This window comes from Sceloporus undulatus, chromosome 1, assembly GCF_019175285.1.
Source record: "Sceloporus undulatus isolate JIND9_A2432 ecotype Alabama chromosome 1, SceUnd_v1.1, whole genome shotgun sequence".
NCBI lineage: Eukaryota > Metazoa > Chordata > Lepidosauria > Squamata > Phrynosomatidae > Sceloporus > Sceloporus undulatus.
In genome coordinates, this window is record NC_056522.1 from 53,724,187 (window position 1) to 53,747,942 (window position 23,756).

A 23,756-nucleotide genomic window follows, 5' to 3' on the forward strand; every position below is an offset into this window, starting at 1 on the left:
CCGGGATACGAATTGATCGCGTTACGAAATTTCCGGGGTACGAAAAGTTAGCTTGGAAAAAACTGTTCCGGGTAACGAAAGATTTTTCGGGTTACGAAATTTTTTTTGGTGTGTTTCGGCGCTTTTTGGCACAAAATTTAAAAGCCGCGGCTTTCCAGCGCTAGCGGTTTCGGGTTGCGAAATCTTTCGGGTTACGAACGGCGCCGCGGAACGAATTAAATTCGTAACCCGGGGTACCACTGTAGCTCCTCCCAAGTAACAAATGGTAAGAAACAAAACATGAAGTAGGAAGTCAAAGACCTTACTTTTAATGGCAACAGCAGAAAGTATTTTTAGACTAAATGGAGTTAAACAATAATTTTAACTGAACTACATTAAACATTTTTGTGAGAACATTATATAACAACAAATTGGAGATGATTTGAAGGATAACATGGCTAAGTTTTCAGTCACCTAGGATAAGCATTCAGCATTTAACTATATGGTGGCAACATGAGAAAGCCTGGAATACAATTCCCTTGATGAAATACAGGGCACACATAAGAATAGATGAAAACAGCCTCAGAGGTCATGCAATTCTCATTCTCCTTCAGAAGAAGAAAGAAGGAAGATAGAGACACAGATTCATTTGTTCCTTCTACAGTGGGCCCTTGGCTTACGCGGGGGATCCGTTCCAGATCCCCCGCATAAGCCAAAAACCACGTATGTTTACTCAAAATAGACTGAGAGTTTGATGGACTTATTTCCAAGAAAGAGTGCAGTATACTTAATGCTTACTGTCATTTTCCATGTTCAATTCCTCAAGCTTTTACGTTGTCTTAAAAAAAATACCCTTGCTACAACAGCTTTAGTTCAATTTATCAGTGCAACAGTAGTTTTAGTGGAGTTGTGTGCTTGATAAAATATGTCTGATTTTGTGGGGGAAGGAAAAGCAGGAATCAAACAGAAGATTGTGGTTTGTACTACCATGGACCCTTGTTATACGCTGGGGTTTGGTTCTAAGATCCCCCGTGGATAACAAAATCCGTTTATGCTCAAGCACCATTAAATATAATGACATAGCAAAATGGTGTCCCTTATAAAAAAATGGAAAATCAATGTTTGATATTTGAAATGTATACTTTTTTATAGCATTTTCAAACCGTGGATGCTTGAATACATGTATAAAAAAATCTGTGTATAAGAAGGGCTGACTGTACAGTGTGCCCACATCGTATGCAGGTGCGCTTTACGCAGCTTTCAGCATATGCTGAAAGCCACGCAGGGAGGAAAGGGCGGAATCCCCCATGTAAAGCAAGGGTGCCATGTACATCTACAATTCTCCTTACATTACCAAAAATGTAATAATTTTCAAGGTCCTGATTTATAGGCTACCCTTTACCTTACAATTCCAAGATGGGGAACATAAATATTGCTAAACCAAAATGAGAACATAAAACTGCCATCAGAAGCTCAAAACACAATTACAATACACATCTTCACTACAGGGAGAAAATGCAATATCATTCCTCATCCACTTCCATAAGGTGTGTGTAAAGAGGTAAATTATTCTGAGAACATCACACAACCCCTTCTTCTTGTTGTTGTTCTTCTTCTTCTTGGCTTTTCTTCATGAACAAAGATTCAGGAAGGATTCATTGGTGCTTTCTACAAGCGCATTGATGACGTTGGATGTATCCTTCGAGCCTGTGCAATGGATTTTTCTGGTGGAACGCAGTGTGCACAGAACTGGCCTCACCCTTTAAACCAGAGGTTCAACTGCTGAGGCCTTGACAAGCATGGACGGTGGCAGCGAGGTCCTCGGGTCGTAGGTTTGTTTAGAGTTTCCTTCTCTTAGATTATTCACCTTACAGGGTTAGACGAGCACCATTTGCCTGGGTTTGGGATTAGAGTTTTCCTTCTCCTAGGATGGTTGCCATAAGGCTAGAGAGTCCATCCTGCCCTTTGGTGCTCTTGGTCAGACCCTTCAGTTGTGACCTGTCTGGCATGGGAGGCCCTACTGGTGGCTATTATACCACCGACAGCATAGCTCACAACTTCATTAGGGTACACAAGCCTTTCCCCCACACAGTCAGAGCATGGCTGGAGGGGAATAGGAGACCGGAAGATGACAGTTTAGGAATGAGGAGCCTCTTTCTTCAGGCTATCCCTGGTGGAGCTGGGCCTGCCTGATCACTCCCTCTCAGGCCGGAAGATGATAGTTAAGAAGGGAGGAGCCTCTTTCTTCAGGCTATCCCTAGTGGAGCTGGGCCTGCCTGATCACTCCCTCTCAGGCTGGAAGATGACAGTTAAGGAGGGAGGAGCCTCTTCCTTCAGGCTATCCCTGGTGGAGCTGGGTCTGCCTGATCACTCCCTCTCAGGCCGGAAGATGACAGTTAAGGAGGGAGGAGCCTCTTCCTTCAGGCTATCCCTGGTGGAGCTAGGCCTGCCTGATCACTCCCTCTCAGGACACCACAGAGGGGCTAAAACCTATAAACCTGGACCCACCCACAGACAGGGTCCTTTCATGTCCTACTGCCTTCCAGTATTGAGGCAGTAGTATTGGTAGCAGTCTTCCTTCTGATTTTAACACATAATGCTTGCTTGATGTAAAATGAAAAAGGTGCTCTTTTAGACATTTGGGACCCCAATGGTTCATAGTTTTATATGTTAATATCAAAACTCTGAATTGGGTTCAACTGTAAATTGACATCCAGCATTAACCTGTAGACTAAGGCAGTATGAGCAATAACACTGCTACCTGTCTTTGCTTGTGCTGCTGTGTTGTGCACCAAGATGAAGCTTCCAAAGTATCTTCAAGAGTTCAATAACAACAACAAATAAACAGGGGAAGATCCTAACTCTGGATTTAGCTAGTTCTCAATAATAATTAAAATTGGGATCACCCTTGAGGGTTTACTCCCTGGTTCCCATCCTTGATTAGGAAGAAACGTCCTTTCAGCAGAAGTCGACAACTAGGTAATAAGTCCCTTTGCCCACCCCTACCTTAAATGATAACTTACCTATGATTTGTTTTAACCATCACTGCCTATTGATTATTTGAGAATGCATTTATTATTTCAAGAACTTGGAGTGTTAGGTTTGAAAATTAATTTGATGATATGGAACATACAAAATTGGGGAAATCATTAACATGAACACTAATAATGGAATTTGCTTAATTGGTTAAATTACTGTTAGTTAACTCACTATTTAAAACATTTGTGTCCAAGGCAGACAAGGGGGTTTACAGAGAATTAGGGGAACATTATCACCCACAAGAGGCACATTTTGTTACTGGCACTTTCAGTTTAAAATATGAATTTGGTGTTCTCACAACACACATTTGTTGTGTGAATTAGGTTTAGGACCTCTCCTCAATTTGGTTTGGATCCTAGTAAAAAAAACAAACCCAACTTCTGTCTATTCCTGTATACATGGCTTGGCTGCTTCTCTAGCAGTGCAGAGGGGAGCAACCATGTGGGACATGTTGTTTTCACAGGAAACCTGACATTCGTTCCCATTTCTAAATCTCTCAAATACATTCTGAATACTTTCTTCAATTTCACATATACTTCCAAGCTACAGTTTGAAAACAGTTCACACTAACCAGCTGAGGCTACCCAAAACTGGAAGTACAACATTCTGCAGATGTTCAGAGATTTTCACTACTTTGCATTTTATTTGGTAAAAGAAAACAGGTTCACAATATGAACCATGGATTTAAAAAAGCCTGCTGCCACTCTCTTAGGCGGGATACAGACCACAAAAAAGGGCGCTCTGTCCGCGTCTTGTTTTGCTGTGTGAGGGAGCCGTAGCGGACAAACCGCGCGGCTCCCTTGCGCAACAAAAACAACCCGCAAAAAGCGGGTTCTTCTTGCGGCGCCATTATGACACCGCAGTGTGCCAATGGCGCACTCGCGGCATCACAATGACGCACCCGTCACATCAAAATGATGGTGCCTGTGTGCACAGGGTGCCACCATTTTGATGCCCTCGTCAGGGGCGAGGGGCGTCTGAAAGCGCCGTCCCTTGCACGTCATGACAGCACCCCATAGGGCCCATCTGTGTAGCGCCTCAAAGACCCCTGAGCTTTATTCTCTATCGAAGGTAGATTTGGTTTAAAAAGTACTTTTACATATAAATATTTGTTTGGATAATGTGTATACTGGGCAACTGCTTTAGCCAATATCCAGTATGTACTTCTGTATTCAGTTGTGTACCTGTACCAACATCAGCATTTGAACTTACTTCCTCTCACCCTCCTGCTGGAGCCAGTGCCAGAAACCTCCTCCAAGGGGTTTTCCAGGCCTCTGGAGTCAGCTTTTAGGGTGTATGGGGGCTGCAGAAGGGAGGAGAGAATGGAGATTTTCACACACACACAAAGAGGATCAAGCAAAAAAATCCACTATCAGTTCATAGGCTTTGTGTTTTAAGTTTGGCAGGAATTATGGCTGGCCCTCTTTATCCATGGATTCAATATCCATGACTTGAAAATATTTAAAAAATATATACATTTTAAAAAAACAGACCTTGATTTTTACCAATTTTTGTAAGGAACACTATTTTACTATGCCACTGTGTATACTAAGACTATGATGTTGTATGTCTTTTAGTATAAATGTTAAAGAGGTAATTTATAGAGAACTATGCCACAGACTTTGGTATTCACAGGACGTCCTGAAACTAAACCCCAGCAGAAACCAAGGACCCACTGTATTTTCATGTGTCAGTTAGCCAACATTTATATGTTCATCACAACTATAATTTTAAAGTAGAAAAAAGCACAGGGGCGGAGCCCTATGAATATCATGAACATGGTAGTAAATAATGAGTTACAAGTAACAATTTCTCCACCTTCGAGTTAAAAGTAATGCCATGACTAAGAATAGTATTAACTGGAGAGGATAACAACATTTTCTAGTGCATGTACTTAAACTGAAGAACGGCTGTTTTTCGCTACTAGAGAAGAATGAAAGAACAGAGAGAAATATCTGATTCGTATCTGATTTCCAAGCACAAAACTGAACTTAAATGAAATCTGAAGGTCAGTGCACATTGTAGAGTATGACAGAGGCGTCCAAAGGCAGAGAAACTTGTTTTCACAGGTCACTGCTGCAGAACCAACAGATGTGTGGCAGATTTTAGATTACAATTTGCATTTTTTTGGTAAATGTTGTGGGGGAGGGCCTCCAGTCCTAAACAAAAGAAGTACAATAGTAAAATAAAAAAAGACCCAGCGTAACAGCATCTTCAAGGCAGGAAACACATTTACAGTCTGTCAAACAACACAGCATTGTAGTTATGATCCAGGTGATAAAAATTTGTTCAAACAGATACTTGGTCCCAGCCACATTAGAAGAGCAACAATAATAAAAAGCAAAAAATGAAATATGTAGCACACTATTCTTGTTACTTCAGTTTTGTAAGATGGGTGTTACAGTATTCAGATGAATATAATCAGATTAATAACCATCAGAAAATGTTCCTAGTAGACTGCATCTCCAATATCTAATACTGAACGTTTTTTTCTGAATTACAACTCTTGATATCCTTTGCTCCCGTAAATCCTAAATTTAAAGGTTAGTTCATTTATTTCAAAAATAACCTGGTCCACCTTTCTATGACAATGAACCTTCAAGAGTTAATGACTCAACCATAAAATACTGCAAGAGTCAGCTAAAACAATATAATCTAAAAATCTAAATGTACAAAACAAGAGAGATAAGCAGATCAATACTCTTCACCATTAAATGCTCACGAAAGCACAAATGTTTTATGATTATAATCTAAAGGTTGTTGGCATCTGAAAATGTGTTAGGAGAGGATGTTGTATAGTTAGGACATAATGATCAGAGATGGCCCACCTTTGGAGTTTCCTAATGTCCAAAAGTATCCTGGGCTCTACTCCTGAAGATGAGCAATCTCAGGTTGTCACACTATCTAAGAGTGAAGAATGTAACCAGCTATACTAACGTGAATTTATAAACTGATTTAACAAAAGACGCTTTTAACATATATCCCAAGAGTATCAAAGTGAAGGAGGCACTTGATCTTGTATTTTTTTAAAAAAGACAGAGTAATGGCAAATTCTTGATAAATATTATCTTGCTCACCGAATTCTAGTTTTGTACTATTCCATGGGGTCTGTAGTAAAGTAGACTATTTTAATGGATGGACAGAAGCAATATTAATTTTTTTCTTTTGCCATCTACAGTGACCTAATAATATTTCTTCAAGTTGTTTCCAACTTATGGCAACCCTAAGGCAATCCTATCATGCTGTTATCTTGGCAACATTTCTTCAGTGGTTTGCCATTACTCTCCCCTGATGCTGAAAGCATGTGATTTGCTCAAGGTCACCCAGTGGGTTTTATGGTTGAACTGGGAATTGAACCCTGGTCTCCAGAGTCAAAGTCCAATGCAGAAACCACTATGCCACTCTGGCTGTAAATGAGAACTTTATTCTAGGGTTTTCTTGGCAAGATTTATTCATACCATTGCCTTCTTCTGAGGCTGGGAGAATGTGGTTTGAAAGCAGTATGTGTGGAAAAGATCCAGGGGTCTTTGGAGACCATATGCTAAGCAGGAGTCAGCAATGTGATGCAGTGGCAAAAAACAAAAACAAAAACCCAATGCAGTTCTAAGCTGCATTAACAGAAGTGTAGTGTCTAGATCAAGTAAAGTACAAGTGTCACTCTATTCTACTTTGGTTAGACCTCAACTGCAATACTGTGTCCAGTTCTGGGCAAAGTTCAAGAAGGATATTGACAAGCTGGAACATGTCCAGAGAGGGGCAACCAACATTGTCTGGAAATCATTATAAGGAAAGATCTAGGGAGCTATGTATGTTTAGCTTGGTGAAGAGAGGACCGAGAGTTGATATCACAGTCATCTTTAAACATCTGAAGACATGTCATATAGAAGATCAACTGAGTTTGTTTTCTGCTGTTCCACAGATCAGAACATTAAGCACTGGATTCAAATTACGAGAAACAAAAAGATTCCACAAAACATGAAGAAGAAATTCTGATGGTAAGCTGTATTTCACAACGGAATAGACTGGTTGGGAGCGTGGTGGACTCTTCTTCTTTGAAGGTCTTTAATTGTGTATTTCTGCATGGCATGGGGTTGGCCTATGTGTCCCTTGCAGTCTCTTTCATCTCTATGATTCTATAATTCTAATTATCTAGTTATTTCCATGTTTTATAACAGATCGCAGAATCAGTTGGAAGATACCAGAAGGGCGATCAGAAATGATGTGATGGCACTCAACATGATCATAATAGATGCCCTTTTACTGTCCTATGTTATGGCTAGTTAATGTGACTTGCACATTATCAACCTGACTATAACAAAGTTCTCAAGCTGCCCTGCAGGTTCTATATTCCTTAAGTATGAAATTGACTAAGAAAGGATGTTATACCAAAAAATAGTATAGCGTCCATCAAAAATCTCAAACAAAAGATACATGCACTTGATATGCCAGGTTTTAAAAAAATTCAGGGTACTGAAATGCACAATAATACTGCAGCAAACAGGCAACCTGGGCAGATTTCCTCTATAGTATAGATACACATTAGAGGCTCTGTGTGTGTGTGTGTGTGTGTGTGTGAGAGAGAGAGAGAGAGAGAGAGAGAGAGAGTTTTAGATTTCATCCAAGCACAAGAGAGTTCTGAATAAATCATTTCTTAAACAGCTCACTAAAATGCAGCCTAAGCATCCTGAACAGTAGCAAGTTTCTATACACCATTGGATTTACATTCGATTTAGAGAGGGTATTCTCAGTTGTGGGAACTGTTTCACGCTTTGCATTTAAAAGAAACAATTAGAATAATCAAACAAAATGAGTGTGAAATTTCTCACAGTCTCCCATGTCATTACAAAATGAGAAGAAATGTAGCAGTTGGTCAATTTAACTTGCACTCTTAGTTATTAAACATTACCTGCAGGGCCATTAAACTGTTTTTCTAGTGGAAAAACAATATAAATTACTTACTATTCACAATACAAAAAGATTAAGCTGACCTTTCTCTAGGGCATGATGTATTCCAAACTTGAGCTATGAAATATAAAACTGATATTAGTTATTTCTCTGTGAAATTAAAGCTCAGTACAATGGAGAACAACAGTCTAATAGCTGTCCTCTAGTATTTTCTTACGGATTACCAAGGGATCCAGAAATGCTCTCAGAAAATAGTTGTATATCCTGAATGAGAAAACTGTCCAGGTGCATTCTGGTTAGTAACATTAATTAAGACCCTGTCTTTCTACTAAAACTACCGTATATACTCATGTACAAGTCGACCTAATGTATAAGTTGCGGAAAGGTTTCAGGGTCAAAATCCTGGATTTTGATATGACTCGTGGATAAGTTGAGGGTAAAACTTAGGGGGCTAAAAGAAAGGATGGAAAGGGGGAAACACCACTTCTGTCCTTCCTTCTCCTTCTCTGGACCTCTCCCAACCGATTCCCAGGTGCTGAAGGAGAGTTTTAATATCAGACTGAGAAAGGGTGCAAGTGGATTTAAATGGAGAATTGTTTCCATAGGAAGCAAGGTCTTGCAAAATGGACTGGAGAAATGGTTTTAAATGGAGAGTTGTTTTTTAATAGGAAGCCAGGTCTTGCAAAATGGACCAGAGAAAGAAGCAAGTGGATTTAAATGGAGAGTTTTTTCCATAGGAAGCCAGGGCTTGCAAAGCAGACCAAAGAGAGAAGCAAGTGGATTTAAATGGTTTTTCTGATAGGAAGCAAAGGCATCCAAAACAGACTGGAGGGGGAAGGACTTGGTGTTCAGTGGAGACTGGGGCATCAGGCTTGCTTGCTTTAGGATCTTTCTAAGCACTACTGATGTACTGACCCTTATATAAGTCTACCCAAGGTTTTAGGGTCAATTTTGGGCATAAATTTTTTGACCTATAGTGGAGTATATATGGTATACTAAAATAGAAAAAAAAATCAAAGTAGTTATGACTCTCTTTCAGTAGGCTTAGAAGATTTATTCCAAATTTTAAAGTGGCTATCCAAGGTGTAGACCTATTTTGGGCAAAGAGTTCAGATCTTTGGACACCTTTAATGCCTGGAATAAAACCTGGAGCAGATTCATTGCCCAACTAATATGGAATACACCAGTTGCAACTGAACTAGAATATACATGCTCTCACATACAACAACACACTGATCAATTATTTATAGAGATAGAACCTTTCTAGAAATATTTGGGGAAAATGAGAAGTATGAAACAAAAGAACCCTCTACAAATTTATGTTACATACTTTGTCGTTTCAGAAATACAATGCATTTGTTTCCTCAAAAAATTATCATGTTTCAATATTTATAAATAAAGATACAATTTATATAGACAATAATTATAAATTAACTGATGTAATTACTTTTAATATTTTAATTTCTGTTATAAATGGAGGTACAAGTTGCTACTTTCCCCTAGTTTATGAAGAAGTATGTAAAAAGTAAAAATAGAAATAAAAAGGCATCAACAGTATAGTAAAACAAAGTTATTATGTATTCTAAACTCACAACCGTTCCAGTGTCAAGCAGACACAGAAAGAACTCATTTTCAGGAAAAAACAGAGGAAAGGGACGCAAAATCCATTGAATACTAATTTTGCTTTATGAAACCTTGTCCAATCAGTTTCATTTGCTAGCTAACACTATCAGCAGTTTCTGTTTCTTCTCAGCCTTCATTTTTATTGTTTTCATAAATTCCTAAATATTGATGCCCAGATTTAAGTAAGCTACACTTTCATGTTTCAGTTTGTTTCTTGATTTGTTGTATGTCAAACCAGACTCCATTTACTCCAAAACAGAGAAATCCTAAGCAAGTGACAAGCAAGAGAGTCAGAGGCTGAATCATACCAAGACCATGTTACTACATTGCAGGAAGGATATTCTTAACAAAATCTCATACTGAATGTCTTGGCAAAATATTGTTGTGTTCAATTCTCTGCAACATTTAAAAGTTCTTTTTAAAGACCAAGTCCTAAATGTGCTTGAAAATCATTTTGGGGAGGTAAAGGTAACATAACATTTTATTATTATAGACTATTTTATAATCTATTCTTTTAATTTGAAAAACAAACAAAGAGGCATTTGAAAAACAGGCCTTCATATCTCTAGTTTTGTAACAATACTTTCTAGCAGTCCCATATGTACTGTTTCATTAGAAAGAAAGAAAGAAAGAAAGAAAGAAAGAAAGAAAGAAAGAAAGAAGACAGACAGTAAGATGTGCAACAGTTTCAAGAGCTTGCCTTTTAGCACTTATTAACTATGAAAATCCAGAAACTGGGAACTGAAAGGAAGGTTCATACTCAAGTATTCATGAAACGTGATGTATTATGGATATGTGAAGACAGAATTTTAAAAATTCTAGTTGGTATATAGAGAGAAAGCAGAGTAACTAAATTTTATATTTTGTATTATAAAGTATTTTTATATAATAAAATAAACATAATTTTATATTATATAAAATATTAAACTATGGACCTCCCTTCCCAATCACTCATTAGCATTGCTGTTACTATCTTTTAGGTGGCAAGCCAAGTCTACCCTGCCCTCATCTATCTTCAATGTCTTTTAATGGTGTTGGTGTTTCAATAAGTGATCTTCCACACTGTTATTGTGTATTTTAACAGCTAGTTTTAAAGGGTGGTTTACTGTGTTATATTTTGTCATTGTTCTCATTTTATATTATGTCACCATGGACTATTTTGCAAAAGGTGGCTCAAATATACCTCTATGGTCTAAAACACACTGCAGAAATAATCCAATTTGAGACCAATTTAACTGCTAGGGAATCCTGGGAATTATAGTTTATTGTGGCACCAGAGCTCTCTAGAGAAGGCTAAATGTCTCCCAAAACTACAGTTCCCAGAATTCACTAGAATTGAGCTAGGGCAGTTAAAATAGTCTCAAACTAAATTATTTCTGCAGTGTGTTTTGGACCTCTCTCTCTCTCTCTCTCTCTCACACACACACACACATACCCCATCATTATAATTTAACTACACAAGATGAAGACTACACAAAACACCTCATCTACACTGTAGAGCTCTTGTAAACTACACTAATCCCCTCAACTATACCAACCTTGTTTTTTTTTAAACCCAATAGCCTTGCAAAATGAGAAAAACTTTGGAGTTTCTGCTATCATGTCCACTTATTGTGGACATATACACACACATATACACACTATTCTCTCCTTGAAAGGATGAAAATGGACTCCAGCTGGCCCTAATATTAGGCAAAGTAAGGCATCTGCCTTAGGCAGTACAGTGGGTCCTTGTTATACGCTGGGGTTTGGTTCCAAGATCCCCTGTGTATAACAAAATCCGTGTATGCTCAAGTCCCATTAAGTATAATGACATAGCAAAATGGTGTCCCTAATAAAAAATGGAACATCAAGGTAAATTTATACTTTTTTGGAACATTTTCAAACCGTGTATGCTTAAATCCGTGTATAAAAAATCAGTGTATAAGAAGGGCCGACTGTATATGTTAGAGTAGAGGGGAATAATGACAAAGCACTGGAGGACACAGAAGTCACAAATCTGTCCTCTTCTCCCTAAACTACCCACAATTCTCAAGTCAACACAATGCTATTTCCATTGCTAGCATTGAAATAAAAGTCAAGCCCAATCAGTTGCTGTATATGAATGACATGAAGGAACCACCTTTTCCTCAGGCAGCAGAATGTCTTGTGCCAGGCCTGAGACTATAATTATTTTTATTTTATTTTATTGGGGGGGACCCCTCTCAAACTGTGAATTAATGTAAAAATAATAATAAATAAACAAAATTTCTTGCATTAACGTGGCATCTGGGAGAAAACATTTCAAGATAATAAATTTCTAGCAAGAAAGCTCTAAAATTGAGCAAAAAAGCTAGTTAACAGAATATGTACAAGAGTCAATAGCTTCTTCAGTGCCCTTGAATAGCACAATACACTGATAGACCTAATATTCTCTCACAAGTGTCTCCTGCATTATGATGCTGTCACCTTCTCTTTTCTATTCTCACATTTTACTTTTGCATTCATTCACTGTCACATTCAATGGAGCTGATCAACTGTTACTCCACTAGCTGCAGTACAGAGAGATTTTCCTTAGAGCTGTCAAATCAGGAAGAGTGGTACATTCTGAAAACAGCTCTTCCCTCCTTTTTAAAATGACAGAATATACATGGCTTAGAAGACACACAGGCAGGTTTTAAAAACCTTAAAGAGCATATGCATATCTAGCATTTTGGCAGAACATTCAAACTCATAAAAGAGGTTTTTGTAAAAGAAAAAAATAATTGATGGATCTAAGACTGTAAACAGAAGTAAATTATGAAAGAGCCACTGCAGTATCTAATAACTAGGAACCACTTTTAGAGCAACAGAAGTACATGCCGGATAAAACAGCGCTTCCTTGTCAAAATCAAAGTTTACTTTTAAAGTATCTATAGATATGGGAAACCTCTATGGAGTGTACATAACCTGTTTGAATATGCATTCTAGAGTCTTATCACCACATTGCCACTCTATCATCTTTCAAATCACCTGTCTCTGAACAAGAGAGGAGCAGGTCAGAGGCTCAGGCAGGAAAAGGAAGCTAATCTAGTCTCTGTCTTTAAAAAATCTGCCACAGAGAAGCAATCGGAGATATTAATGTTAGTACCTCTAGATATACTTTAGTTAACAAATTACTTCTTTAACAAAAAGTTTGGTACCGGAAGAAGATATAAGCTAGAAATAATAGGGAGAGGTTCCTAAGGCCCTCTCCCCCCCAAAAAAAAAGAGGGGAAGGAAGGAAAGAAGGAAGGAAGGAAGGAAGGAAGAAAAGAAGGAAGGAAAAGAAAAGAAGAGCAATTAATTAAACAAACGAACAAACTGACATATAAAGATTCAGCTAGGTCAAGTGAACCTTGATTAAGCCAACAGTTTTTTTAACCTTCTAGAGACCATCTGAAGATTTCTTCCAGAATGCATCAAGGGATGCCTTTTTCTTTCACCACTTTTCTTATGATTTGTATTTTGGTCACCAAATTTTCTATGCTTTTTAAAAAGTTGCTGGGGGGAGCTGGTGAGGCAGACGTATCTGCTCTGTGCTTTTATCTATGTTTCACTATTCAAGTATGCTCAGTAAGGTCTTCTGGAGGCAGCTGTTGTTTACAGACAGGATGAAATGAGCTGTCCTATCTCTGCTTCACACATTATGGCAGGGAACCGTCTATTATCCTTTCTATGTAAGCCGCCTGGATTCCCAGTGATTGGGTGGCATATAAATAAATCCTATTATTATTATTATTATTATTATTATTATTATTATTATTATTAATGTTATTTATCAGGGCAGCCAAGGCTGATTCTGTAGTAAAACCAGGCTTGAACCCAGTTGATTTTCTCCAAAACCTGTGGAACTCTCTTCTCAAGCACTCTGCCAACTCTCCAAATATATTAGCATCTGGACAATAGCTAATATAGATCTCCAAAATGAGGGAGGACTGTTCCAAAAGTGGAGATTCCACCAATCCTTTAAGGTGGAAGGCATCACCCCACTGTGCAATGCTCCCTGAATTCAGAGAGTTGTAAGATTGCTGTCATTCAGCAAGTTGCAAGTTCCTCTTCCCTGCTCAAGATTGTTTTTATAGAATTTTCAGTGAACATCATAAGTGAATATTTTTCATTTCCTCATGATTTCAGGGGGTGGTGGTGGTAGCAATGATGTAAGATACCACTGGCCTTACTTAGTCATCTCAGCCATTTCCATTACAGAGGGAAGACAATGGAAATCACATGCTATACATACTACATAATGATTACTAGATGGCCATTACCAGAGTTGATTTCTCCCAAGCACATTTCTTAAACCTCCTTCCTCTTTCATTTTTCTAGTTTCTTTTACAATTCAGTGAGGGTTGGATCAGATGATGGGTTGAATGAGGATAATATAGGTGGTGAGGTGTATCCATCCCTGAGAGGGACAAGGGGATCCAATCTCACATTCCACTCCAATTTCCTAAACGTATTTAAAAACAGGTAAGCTAGATCAGAGGTCTGATCCAAGCAAACACTGTCACATCAGTACATTTCTGAAAAAGAGAAATTACATGATATATTCTAGCAACATCACAAAAATTCAAATTGTTTTAATTAGCTTTGGTCACTTTCTGCTGTATTCACAGAATTTAGCTTCCATTTAATATCCCACCATAATTTTTTGAATAATGATTTAAATCCAGGCAGCAGGGTCAGATGTGACTAAAAACTTGTTTTCCTTTTCTGAGAAGTCCTAATAGGCAGAGACACAAAATATTTATTCTGTATATAGCTCAGTGCTCTTCAAGGGTGAACAAATTTAAAGGCTTAGACCAAAGAACACAACAGTTCTGAAACCCCATTACAAGTGTTAAAAGAAGAGACCCAATCAATTTAAATATCTGGCAGCATAAACAGCAGAATGGCCTTTTAAAAATGCTGATCACATTTGGTACATATAAATATGGGAAGAGAAGAAAGAGAGGTTACATGAATATTAAGAATAAAATGCCTACTTATTTCCTTCCTCTTAGTGTCAGTAACAAAAATATTGTTCAATATTTTAATATCAATCTGCTCCTTGGGGCAGTTTTCTTTTATACTTTTACAATTCCAGAACATAAAGGGGATGAGACATAGAGAAAAAAAAGAGATGGGAACATCACAGTCCTTCAAATTGCTAAAGAACTCTCAACACTGATACTAGGACATAGGAATTCCCTCGAGGTGTTAAGGTGAAAATTTCGGCTCCAGATTCAGGGAATTTTCTTTAATACATGCTCTAGCATATTGCACACTGATGGAACTGTATACAGTTTATCACTCGTTTTTCTGAAGGAAGATCTAAATGCAAGGCCATGAAAAGCTGCTTAGTGGGGGAAAATATGTTGAAGAGAAAACAGGAAACCTGATAGGTGGCAGTATAATCCACAGCCATGTAGAGATGAAACATCTGATCCCAGGTTTTATATATCACATTTTCCAGATACCAGACTATAGCAAATTAAATTCAAAAGGAACCTGTCTTGTAAAATATTTGTTTGCTGATAAGGAAACATAAGTCCTAAAGAAACAAACAAACAGAACATGCAGCCTAAAATTGAATTGGCCTTTTTAGCTGCCACATCGCACTATTGACTCATGTTCAACTTGTGGTCTACTTGGACTCTTAGATCTTTTTCACATGTAGTCTCGTTCACCCAGGTGTCCCCCACCCTATATCTGTGCATTTCATTCTTCCTCCCTAAGTGCAGTACCTTACATTTCTCCATGTTGAAGTTCATTTTGTTAGCTTTGGCCCAGCTTTCTAGTCTATTAAGGTTATATTGAATTTTGATCCTGTCCTCTGGAGTGTTAGCTACTCCTCCTAATTTGGTGTCGTCTGCAAATTTAATAAGTACAGTGGTACCTCGGGATACGAATTACCCAGGTTACGAATTTTTCAGGATACGAATAAATCCCATAGGGATTTATTGTTTCGGGTTACGAAGGTTTTTTCGGGTTACGAAAAAACCCTGGCGCTGTTTAAATGGAGCCGCGGCAGAGCCGCGGCTTTTTTTCCCATTAGCGCCTATGGCAATTCGGGTTACGAAGGTTTTTCGGGTTACGAAATTAGCCGCGGAACGAATTAATTTCGTAACCCGAGGCACCACTGTATGCCCCAATTCTGTCATCCAAGTCATTGATAAAGATGTTGAATAGCACCGGGCCCAAGGCAGACCCCTGTGGGACCCCATTGTCTAAATACAGAGGTAGTCTTGCTTCAATTACTTATTCTCCGGTACTTCCAGATTAGACTACTGTAATGTGAAATAATCTTGAAATTTTATTTCACAATACAGAGTCACAGAATGGTGTTACTTTTCTTACAGTAACATTATTGCAAGGCAATATTGTGGCATGCAAATTAAGGTTACTTTACATTACTATATTCTTGAAAGGGGACAGTATTCACAGTTAGGTTTATCTATATGTGACACAGAAGGTATCATGACTAATGTAAATCCGAAGGCTTTCATGGCCAACATCCATAGTTTTTTGTAGGTTTTGCGGGCTATGTGGCCATGTTCTAGAAGATTTTCTTCCTGATGTTTCGCCAGCATCTATGGCTGGCATCTTCAGAGAATGCTTTGCCTGGAAAAATTGGGTGTATATATACTATGTGAGCCTGGGAATGCAGGAGTGATTTGCATGTGTATTGTTCTGTTGCTGATGGCAGGACTCAGGCTGGGAGGCTAATGCAAAAGAGGATTAATGCCTGACAATTGGTGATCATTATCTGCTGGGAAAGCCTCTGACTCTGCATGGTTTTCCATTTGCATTTGCTGAGTCCTGATTTTGCTTATCTTCAAGACTGGTAGCCAAATTCAACCGGAAAGAAGAAACCCTTAAAGTGAACAAAATTTGGCTAAAATTTGGTTTCACCAGCCACAGATGCTGGCGAAACATCAGGAAGAATATCTTCTGGAACATGTCTACATAGCCCAAAAAACCTACAAAAAAATTATGACTAACTTCTTAACCCAAACATTATGAATTATCTTTCACATCTCCAGTTTCTTATGCTCTTGATGGTGTGAGACTGTAAATTTTTTTCATATAAGAAAGCAGCACAAAGTACAAAACTATTTTATTGTAGTACTTCTAGGAAGATTCTACTTCAAGCAGGGCCCTGTTTATGCTACAGTTAGGTTTAATATTCTAGTAGAGAGAATTTTTCCCTCTTTTTGTTTTAATCCAGTAATAGAACATCAACATTAATTTGAGGGGAGATGAAAAATGACTTAATAACACAGCAGCAGGATTAATATTGTACAATAGATCATGGAGTCATAAAACTCTTGACAAATTCATTTTTGAATCATGGTATATCCTTGCTAATAGGGCAGGGCACATCTGAGAGACTTAATACTTTTTTTCTGTACAATCCAATATTAATTTACATAGAAGAGGTGGGGAGAATCAACTATCATACCTTCAACTGACAGCCAAGAAAAAAAAATCAGAAAAGAGAATCGGATCAAAGGTTTTAAGCAAGACCTTTTCCACTTGGTTCAGATCAACAATCCAAAGACAAATTTTAAGTTTATCATGGAAAATAAATCTTCAGTTTAAGTCTTGTCTGCCAAGAAAACCAGTTGCATGCTACCATGACAGTTTTAACTTTTAATCATCAACATACAGAGGAACATTATGTGTGAAAAGCAGCCTTATTTAAAGCAGTATAAATCTTGTCTCAGTTGATAGAAAGAAAATTTCTTCATTGCTTGAGCGCTGTTCTAATGAAATTCACAACTTAGAAGGATAAGGAATAGGCAATCCCACCAGAAGCCCAAATTGTTTTCACTGTCTGCTGTAAGCCCCCTTGAACAAAATCATGCCTGATTCCCTTAATATAAATATCTAGCATTAGTAAAGGTGATGTTCAAATCAAATGCATGGTGAGGCCAAAAAAGGGGATGTCTTCAAGCTGTGGTACATCTGAACCAAACCAGGATTTTTAAGGGGAAACCTATGTATATGGTTACAAGTGCTTATTTTGTTTTTGTTTTAAATACATATTGTCATGTTGCCCAAGTGTACTTTTAGTCTAATATATCAGTTGTACAGATTGTAAATTGCAGAATGACAGTGATAGTGAGTAAAAGATACATATAGCCATCTAGAGCTCTATCTCCCACTCTAGATGCAAGTCATTAAAACAATTAAGTCCAGAGTCTAAAATTACCTAGCTAAAATACTGCCAATTTTTTCTAAGATCCTGAGAAGGATTGAAGATCCTAACTTGCCTAGATGCAAAAATGTGGTGTTACACTTGACTATAATTCAGTCTCATGTATAAGTTGTGAGGAGGGCGGGTTTTGAGGGCAAAATTATGGATTTTGATATGACTCGTAGATAAGCCAAGGGTAAAACAACATCAGGGACTGCCTGAAGGAAGAGGCTCCTTAACTATCATCTTGGCCTGAGAGGGAGCGATCAGGCAGACCCAGCAACACCAGGGACAGCCTGAAGGAAGAGGCTCCTCCCTCCTTAACTGTCATCTTGGCCTGAGAGGGAGCGATCAGGCAGACCCAGCAACATCAGGGACAGCCTGAAGGAAGAGGGCCCCTCCCTCCTCAACTGTCATCTTGGCCTCAGAGGGAGCGATCAGGCAGATCCAGCAACATCAGGGACTGCCTGAAGGACGAGACTTCTCCCTCCTTTAACTGTCACCTTGTATTTGTATTGTATTCAATTTTTACTGTACACTGCTATGATCATTGCGGAATAGTGGTCTATAAATAAAACGTATTATTATTATTAAAAAAACTTAGGGGGATGTAACAAAGGAGGTAAAGGTTGAAACAAAGGAAAATGATGTGAAAGATTCTACAAAATTCTGGCAGGCACAACTGTGCTCACTCTAAAGGCTGGATGGATGAAGAAGGGATTACAGGAAATTATGCCTGTGAGATGTGTGGGGGAGGCAACTGGGCATGTGGACTAAGAAGAATTACACATGTCAAAAAAGATAAAAAAGCCAAAGCAAACATTAATAGTGATTACAGTATAGCCTTTGCCTTAACCCAGAAAAGCTGACAAACATTCACAAATGTCTTATTCAGACCTTTCAAAGCCTGATTCCTTTCAATGATCCTTTTAAAGGGGAAGCACCAAAGAGCTGCCTCCACCACCGACATTTTCCCACCCAGGCATTCACCCAGAAGCAGTGTCATGGTGGAGAGATTAGAGCAGGCTGGTGTTTCTTTAGGTGCTCTTTGGATGGACTAAGCTCTTGCCTTTTACTACTCTATTCAGAGAAGGGTTTGATTCCTTTTTGATAAGAGTTAAAGTACAGTACTTACGTTAACCTGTGAAATCAACCCAATGTTTTGGGGGTTTGTGTTACTAATTTTTTTTTTACTAAAATTTCTAGACTTACTAGAGTATACACAGTACTCAATTTTTTTAAAAAAAAGACTTGCATCTAGACTAGAACTAATGAAGATACAACAGATTTTAAAAAATTAAAAGGATAAACCAGATTTAAGATATCATACTGAACTAATGGAAACTGCAGAACAGCCAGGCATTACTGTGACTGAGGACTACCAGTATTTTAATAAGTTCTTCTAGAGACATAAGGACTATCTAACAAGTAATAATGAAAGGGCAGGGGCAGACAGATTTCAGCAAGGGTAATGAATACATTCAGAGATTCTGTCATGAACAGAGAAGTATGACTTTCACCACTCCTTGGATTTTTCTTAGAAAATTGCCTTAATGTGGTAGACATCCAGTTGAAACTGGCACCACACAAGTAAGAAAACCAAGATCAAAAGCATGTCAAAAAAAACCCAATTCATCCTGACTTTAAAGAATCAGCTGTAGACTACTTCTTCTCAGCCAACTCTAGGGTTTTTTCTTTACATATCAGGTACCATGCGTCATAAAATAGTAAAATAAAGCAGCATTCATTTTTGCAAACCTTTGAAAGATCCCCCCTCATTCCTCATATGTACATGTCAATTCTTGCTTTCATAAATGCCTCCCATACATCTACCTATAAGAGGAGCTCTTAGGTTGGCATTTAATGGACTATTGTTTTAAGTATTACATCATAGCTTTTGTCTCATTCAGCTTCAGTTTGGTGCATGAAAGAGAGAAATAAGAGAAAATAAGAGTCTGTCATGGAAGAAACTTTTAAAAGACTGTCTTCATTTTCATGGAGGTATACAATCCTATTTTCTTCTTGAATCATGTTTGTAGAATCCCGGTGATGTTTACACAAAAGTCCTAACCAACAGATCTTCAGAGGAGGCTCTGTTGCATGTCCCAGCACCTTGTGGAGTTCGGTTGGTGGGCATCAGCATCCTGTATGGAAAAGTTTATGCTGCTATGCATAAACACTCCAGAACTTGGCTGCCTTTCTGTTGGCTAGTTTCAACTACTGTACCAACAGCATAGAAAATATGATTGCAGGAGTAAAATTACTGGGAGTACTGCAATGACAAAGCAGTCAGGAGAGAAAGCTACCCTGCCAGGTGCCAAACTACTTGGGAGCTGGCTAGGTACATTTCTCTGCATATAATAAAGACAGTTTTATCTGCCATCCCTTGCCACCGCTACACAACACCAGAAAGTATGTAGCAATTAATTGCTGGTTTATGGCATGAGCAGTATTGTCTTAATACAGTACACTATTTTCTGATATGTTATACTGTCGGAATCTACTTTTCACCCCTATGGATCACAAACTGCAAATGTATCAGCAGCCAGTAACTCGTCTGTTTAACATTACAGCAAGCCAATTATTCAAACACAGACTTCTTTATGTCTACCATTGTCCCACCAAAACTGGCTCTCCTAAGACCAACAGTAGTTACAACACTACAGCCAAAGTAGACTCAATAATTTCCAATAAAAATGTTTGTTTAGTTTTCCTAACAAGAATGTTCACACACCTGTTCCAATATTATACAGGTTTTCATGCTGTTGCTGTTGCTAAGACAACTTTCATTTCTACAGCACAGAGCAAGTTCAATTTCCAAGAAGAGCCTAATTCCAAAAATCCCTGGCATCAGCATAGAAGAATATCACTTAATTCTTATTCTATGACATTTTAAGATTTATTTTACTTAATCAGCTATGCAGATTTAATACAGAAGTCACTGAAGAATACAGTACAAGTATAGTTTTACCAATTATAGTTTTGCCAGTTATAGTTAGATTTTAAATATAATCTGAATTACGCATTTAGAAGCTCATTTTGTTTTATGTTGCTAGTTTTTAACTGGGCTTTTACATACAAAGAGAAAAGGGAAACCCATTTAAACAGCGAAGACCTTCTTTCACCCCACACAAAAATGAACAGTATACAAATACTAAAGAATGTATTTCCTGCCTTACACAAAAACACTTTAATCCCAGTCCCTATGATATTCTTCCAACTCTGAAATAGTCTGGTATCAGAGAATGCCCAGTTTTTTTGAACTGGCTTGGAAATCCCAAGTGTCTAATTACACTTTGGGATGAAACATTTTGAAACCGCGAGAAAATAAAATTGGGGTCCTCTGCAAAGGACAGAGGCTGAGGCTTCAGATTTCACCTACACTGGAACACTACACCTTTTCAAGCTGTTTCAGTAATGCAGAACTACAACTGGTTTTCATGTTATGTCACCACAGGTTTCCTCAGATGTTGAATCAGTAAATGCTAACACAAAAACTTTTTAGCGTCTCCAAAATGTCTTTTGGGTACCACGTCAAAGACTGCAGACCCATCCTAGTATATGTGTAAACTGCATGTAATGTTCATATCATGCTCTGTACTTCAGCGGTAGATGGCAAGGAAGTCTTAGACTACTTGATTAATGTTTTACTCTTGAACTGAAAAAAGCTGTACTGTTGGGATAAAAAAAAAGTTCTGGTACAGTCTGTTCAATTATATAAAGTGCTCTTTTAGAAATGGGGATTGTTTCTCATTATGGCAGAGAATGAACCTTCTTTAATAGGTGCTTATCACTGGAAAGTTAAAAAAAGCATAGTATGCTAAAATGGGCAAATGTTGTGGAGTAGTGGTTATCTGTGAGCAACAATGCTAGCGCTGTGATTATGAAAGGAATTCTGATAAAAGTAACATAAAAATTGTTACTACCTGAGGAAATTTCACGGTTGTCACATATGAATATTAAGAACGGCAGAAAATACATTCAATATTCTTTATATAGGATAATAATAATAATAGGATTTATTTCAGATGCTTGATGGTTTTCCATTGAGAAGGTAATAAATACACATAAATGGAACTATATCACATAAATGCATATAATAAGAGAGCAGGATATTAGTACAGGCATAATAAAGTCAAATTTTGGATGGATTGTTTTTCTTTTATAAGATTCACTGCACAGCAATAGGAGGAAATAGAACTGTTATATGTAATTACCTTTCCCATAATATGCAATTTATCTGAACTATGTATTTTGGGAGGAAAGCCAAGACATATAGGGGCTGTGCAAACAGCCCCGGAGGGGCGGCCTCCAGCCGCCCCTTTTTCAGCCAGATCAGGGCCACAGCAACCACATGCCGTTCCAGGATGCGATAGCTGTGGCGCCGTGGCTATACAGGGCTCCTTCAGTGCTGTGTCTTGCAGACACAGTGCCGGAGGAGCACTATGATGCTGCATGCAGTGTGGTGCGCAGCATCCTGGGGCAGAACCTGGGTGTGCGTTGTGTACACACTATGCCCCAACTCCATACCCAGGCTGTCCCAAAGTGCTGGTCTGCACAGGGCCATAGTCAGTCACTGAAATCCATGTTTTATGATTTCAGGTGTGTTTCCACATTTGGGGAGTATTTTAAAATATAAATAAACCTAGAAGTGTCCATGTCAGTTTAAAGAGTGCATAGATAGTCACTGCAGGAATAAAATGGGAGACAGAAGTATACAAAAATTAGTAGTGGTGTTTTGGTTTAAAAGTAACCCAAATGCAGTATTGTTTCCAAATCCATTACCTGTGTCTTCTTTTTAAAGTAAAATACAAAACTAATAACAGGACAAAGCCAAAGCCCTCCAACCATTATTAAGGGGAAAGAGAGAAATGGTTCTTATTGTTAACTCTATTCACTACAAAAAAAAACAAACAAAAAAAACCACTTTCTCCTCAGATAAACAACATTTACAAAGAAATAAATGGATTCTAATTTTACTTTACTGAGTAATTCTTTGACATTTTATATAATTCTCAAGAGGCAAGCTTCCTTTGGTCAATTATTATACTGTATACACTAAATATTACTTGCTGGTTTCTACTAACACTGCAAACAGTTAAATAAGACTACTCATTTAACAAAGGCAAAATGATTTGTATTATGATATGATAACTGTTCAGAACAGTTTTCATGATTAAAAAATGTTTACAGAAGGTGAGTGTCCATTATAATCTAATTAATGCCAGTTAACAGGTTAAACAAACAAATTTTCTTCTCACTATATTTTTCATAGACAAGAGCTATCATGACTACTATTCTAATTGCTTGTGTTAAGTTGAAAGAACAATTGAATCAAGAGGCTATTTAGTTCTTTTAAAAATTTGTATCAATTAGCAAGTCTTGGAGAAGTGTTGCCCTTCATGTCTATAAACCTTGAAGTCCTCTCAATACTAAATGTTAACAATGACAAACATATGACAAACACAAGATTTGTTTGGTTACTCTTCCAAAAGGAATGGGTTAGGCAATTTAAATCTAATCTCTCATAGGCTGGTCTTCTTTTTGGACAGAAAGAGTTTAATAGTTCCTTTTATTCCCAAGAGATCTTAATCCCACTCACTGGTGCCATGTTTTATTAAAAACATACTCTCTCTCAGTAACCACTTCTTCTAATTGGCAAGGCAAGGCAAAGTCTCTAAAGCACACAGCTCGTTACATTCAGTTTGGATTACAAAAACACGATGAAACAAACTGCATCGAAATGTACAAATTAACAGCTCAGGAGTGCACGACACGAACATGGAATTAGATTGTAATATGGAACTAACTCTACAGGGAAGCAGGGGAACAAATCACTAGTGTCTTTATAAACTACATATGGTTTCCAAAAGAGCAAATATAGAAAACAGTAGACAGGCTTTTCCATAATTCAGATGATTTGATAAACATGGACAGAAGAGAAGATTTATTTCCACCCAATCCTACATAGATGAAATAGAAAATTACTGCTAAAAATAAAATAAAATGTAATCAACAAAGAATTCAC

At 37.9% G+C, this 23,756-nt stretch overlaps 1 protein-coding gene and 1 long non-coding RNA gene across 2 annotated transcripts in view; one reads left to right on the forward strand and one right to left on the reverse strand.

The window, feature by feature from the left end:
* The window catches only part of LOC121937441, a 16,731-nt gene extending 9,409 nt beyond the window's left edge, over positions 1–7,322 (forward strand). Inside the window, exons 3-4 of the long non-coding RNA XR_006105141.1 lie at positions 6,938–7,013; positions 7,194–7,322. This is a non-coding gene — a long non-coding RNA (uncharacterized LOC121937441). The remainder of the gene's footprint in view (positions 1–6,937; positions 7,014–7,193) is intronic.
* ZFAND3 (zinc finger AN1-type containing 3) overlaps positions 1–23,756 on the reverse strand; it is a 186,054-nt gene that overhangs the window by 88,329 nt on the left and 73,969 nt on the right. The window lies entirely within an intron of this gene.